The sequence below is a fragment of the Myotis brandtii genome, unplaced genomic scaffold, assembly GCF_000412655.1.
Source record: "Myotis brandtii unplaced genomic scaffold, ASM41265v1 scaffold355, whole genome shotgun sequence".
In the NCBI taxonomy this organism is placed as follows: domain Eukaryota; kingdom Metazoa; phylum Chordata; class Mammalia; order Chiroptera; family Vespertilionidae; genus Myotis; species Myotis brandtii.
In genome coordinates this window covers 1,463,412-1,467,693 of record NW_005363642.1, presented here as the reverse complement: position 1 = coordinate 1,467,693, position 4,282 = coordinate 1,463,412, and the positions used below count along the sequence as shown (strand labels likewise).

Here is a 4,282-nt window from a genome sequence, read left to right as displayed (position 1 = left end):
GGCCTGTTTGAAATGAATAAAACTAAAAAAAAAAGACCGTACCTTTATTAGTGTAGATGTTTACTTTGAATTTATATTAGTTCACACAAACACTCCATCCATGCTTTTGTTCCGGCCCTCCGGTCCAGTTTAAGAACCCATTGTGGCCCTCGAGTCAAAAAGTTTGCCCACCCCTGAGCTAAGATGTCCTTTCATAGGTGAATGGATAAACTGTGGCACATCTATACAATGGAATATTACTCAGCACTGAAAAGAAATGAGCCATCAAGCCAGGAGAAGTCATGGAGGAACCTTAAGTGCATATGACTAAGCTAAGGAAGCCAGTCTGGGAAGACTACACACTGTTTGATTCCAGCTATATGACATTCTGGAAAAGACTAAACTATGGAGACAGTAAAAAAGGTCAGTGGTTGCCAGGGGTTGGGGGAGGGAGGTTGACTAGGTGGGACACAGAGGATTTGGGGGGCAATGAAACTAGTCTGTATGATACTATAATGGTGGACACATGTCATTATACATTTGTACATGCAGAGCGTGAACCCTGATGTAAACTATGGACGTTAGTTAATAATAATATATGGGTTCATCAATTGTAATAAATTGAACAAGATTTTTTCATAATGGGAAATTTGGGGTGGAGAGAGGCTTGTGAGGACTGTATTTTTGCTCAATCCTATATAATAAAAGGGTAATATGCAAATAGACCAAACAGCGGAACAACCGAACCACCAATTAAAGCGTAATATGCTAATGATATGCTAAGGCTGCTCAACCACTCGCTATGATGTGCACTGACGACCAGGGGGCAGACAGTCAGCTGGTCGACCAGTCGCTATAATGTGCACTGACCATATGCTCCAACCGGTATGTTAGCTTGCTGCTGGGGTCTGGCCTATTGGGACTGAGTGAGATGGGCCAGACACACCTTGGAGTCTGGTGGGGTCCCTCAGCCTGGCCTGTGCCCTCTCGCAATCTGGGACCCCTCGGGGGATGTTGGAGAGCTGGTTTCAGCCCAATCCCTCAGGCCACTCCCCTTGGGAGGGCGCCAGACGCAGGGCTCATGGCTGGTGAGCACTGCTGTGGCAGCGCGAGCCTCTCACAATCGGGACTGGGGTTTACTTTGCCACCACAAACAGAGCATCTGCGACGACATCTAGCATCTGCTTCAGAATAATTCAGGGCGGGGAGTGGGTGGGTGAAGATGAAACAGGATGGCCATGTGCTGATCATGACTGAACCTGGGCAACCGGAACAACATGGTCATTGTTCTCTGTACTTTTATGTAAATTTGAATTAAAAAGTAGAAAAATAAATCATCAAGGCAGCCTCAACTTTGCATTGGGGCCACACGCCTTTTGGACATCTTAGCTGCCAGGATGAATGGGAGCAGCAGGTAGGAGCTGCAGGCAGCATTGGACTGCAGATTTCATCTCAATGCCTGCAGGCCACCCAGAGGGACCCCCACCCCCCCCACCCCCCCGTGCACGAATTCATGCACCGGGCCTCTAGTTTTTCTATAAACCTAAAACCACTCTAAAAAAATGGATATGGGTCAGGGAGGGGTATTCTGTCTAGGCAGTACATGGCATAAATCAGGGAAGGTGATGTCCCATAGACACATACCCCTTTCCCACAAACTTCTAAATCACGTTTGATTTGGGGAAGGGGGGGAGGCCGGCTGGTTAGATTAGCAGTAATCTAACAGTATCTTTAAAATTTGCCTTTTATTTAATTGTTAAACGGATAAGTAAACTGTACTCAGTTTGAAAACTGGACGCTGATTTTTTTTTTTTTTTTTTTTTTTGTAGTAAAGGTGGAAATTTATTCAAGAACAAGTACAGACTCCCACGTAGGGAGGGGGAAAGAGTCCCCTGGACGCTGATTTTTAAGACTGTCTCTGGCTCGCATTCTTCATCCAATGTCCTATTTTAAATTCTTCATCATCTTTCAGGCACTCTGGAAAAGCTTTCTGCTTTTCCCTGCAGCAAAGGTCTGGGGTTTACTTTGCCACCACAAACAGTATCTGCAACGACATCTAGCATCTGCTTCAGAATAATTCGGGGCGGGGAGTGGGTGGGTGAAGATGAAACAGGATGGCCGTGTGCTGATCATGACTGAACCTGGGCAACCGGAACAACACGGTCATTGTTCTCTGTACTTTTATGTAAATTTGAATTAAAAAGTAGAAAAATAAATCATCAAGGCAGCCTCAACTTTGCATTGAGGCCAAACGCCTTTCGGAATAAACCAAGCCCACGGGTTGATATTCTAGGGGCTATGTGTGGTCAAAAAAAAAAAAAAAATTCCAGACCTAAAATTCTCCAATTGAGTATATAGCCATTACAGTTGGATGCATGAGGAAAATTCCAGAAAGCAGGTCCTTTCTTCTGCACTTACCGGTCCCTCTGCAAAGAAAGGGCCACTGCTGTATGGAGTACAAATGCCTACTTGCCCCCCACCCCCCACCCCAGTCCCCACCTGGACAGTGGGTACAGTGAAGGCCAGGGAGCCTAAATCCACATTTGAGCCCCATCCTTGCTGTGTACCACCCTGGACAAGCTACTAAACTCAGAACCTCAGTTTGCTCACCTGTCAAATGGGAGACCATTTACCTCAGATGTCTGAGGCTTCCAGGAGATAAAATACCCAGGATGCCAGACCAGAGGGTGGTTGTGGCTAACAGTAATCTGACTCATTAACAGTTAAGATTTTTGAGAACAGACAAAAGTGTGAAAAAAGCCTTGATCAGTGATGTCAGACATGCTCTTCCCCATTGTTTAAAGTGAGGAGGGTGCTACTATTTATTTCTTCAGCCCTGACACCCACTTGGAGTCAGGTGGCTCTACTGCTAGCAGCAGTATGCCACTGTGAAGATGTGGGCAGAAGGGGACTTCCAGTGTGAGAGGAAGACAGCTAGGATGACATCTGTCTCCTTCAGCCATTCTCCATCTGCCAGCTTCCCGCGTGCCCTGGAGCTTGTTAGGAATGCAGGACCGGCGGCCCCACCCCAGACCTCCTGAGCCCAAATCTTCATCTTAACAAGACCCTAGGTCAGTGGTTAGCAAACTCATTAGTCAACAGAGCCAAATATCAACAGTACTTCTTCAAAATAGACTTGCCCAGGCCAAAAACCGACTTCTGCGCATGGGCCGCGAAATTTCAATTGCACTGTACGTGCACGCCCGCACGTGGTATTTTGTGGAAGAGCCACACTCAAGGGGCCAAAGAGCCACATGTTGCTCACGAGCCGCAGTTTGCCAACCACGGCCATAGGTGATTCCTATGCTCATTAAAATTGATGAATCTTCCTCGGTTCCCTTTTCAAGATAAACCAGCTCCAGGAACAAAGCAGAAAGGGATGGAAGGATCCCATGCCTGAAAAAGCAGAGACCCCTGCAAGCCTTCAGAAACCCCATGCTCCAAGGATGAAGCACCTGGGTGGAATCTGACTTTTCTTCTCTAGAATGCTCCACAAGCAATGCTAGCACCATCATCCTTCAGACTCTGGCTTCCCTGTTTCAAACAATAGCACATTCTCCTCCTCCCCCAAAATCTGAGCTGGAGACTGCCAAGTTTTCAGACTGTTGGGATGCCTGAGTAGATGCTGATTGCTAAGTCCTCACAGCTTTGATTCAAAGGTCAGCACAACAGAGGTTTGAGTGTGGAAGTGAGTAAAAGAACAGACTTCCCTCTGGTGACCACTGTATTCCCTCTTGTTTCTGTTCTTTATTTCTTTTTAAAGAGACATCCCAACCTTAGAGGCTAAATATGCTCAGGCTGCAAAATGAAAGTGAACCCCAGGGACAAGTCAGTGGGCCCCTGGTCACGTGGCCCAGGCTGGACCCTGTGTGGAACCCTATATCCTCTGCCCAGAGCACCCGGTGATCCCCACCCAGGCCACACCCTCCTGCTGCTGCTGGACTCAGGGACCAGATTCCTTAGCTAAAGACCAAGAGTTTTTGAGTACATGCTCAGAGTAGCACCATTTACAGTCACTAAAAGGTAGAAACAGCCCAAATGCTCATCAACAGGTTAGTGGATGAACAAACTGTAGCACATCCATACCATGGTATATTATGCTATACTAGTGGCCCGGTGCATGAAATTCGTGCACAGAGGTGGGGGGAGGGTGTCCCTCAGCCTGGGCTGCACCCTCTCCAATCTGGGATATCCCTCTTGCAATCCAGGACCGCTGGCTCCTAACCGCTCACCTGCCTGCCTGCCTGATCACCCCTAACCACTCTGCCTGCTGGCTGGATCGCCCCCAACTGCCCCCACTTCC

General features: G+C 47.6%; 1 protein-coding gene and 1 long non-coding RNA gene across 6 annotated transcripts in view; one reads left to right on the top strand and one right to left on the bottom strand.

Moving 5' to 3' along the window:
* The window catches only part of TVP23A (trans-golgi network vesicle protein 23 homolog A (S. cerevisiae)), a 29,340-nt gene that overhangs the window by 9,744 nt on the left and 15,314 nt on the right, over positions 1-4,282 (bottom strand). The gene's annotated exons all lie outside the window — the stretch shown is intronic.
* Positions 1-4,282, top strand: part of LOC106727054 — a 21,785-nt gene that overhangs the window by 5,690 nt on the left and 11,813 nt on the right. Inside the window, exons 3-4 of the long non-coding RNA XR_001363203.1 lie at positions 198-402; positions 3,743-4,031. This is a non-coding gene — a long non-coding RNA (uncharacterized LOC106727054). The remainder of the gene's footprint in view (positions 1-197; positions 403-3,742; positions 4,032-4,282) is intronic.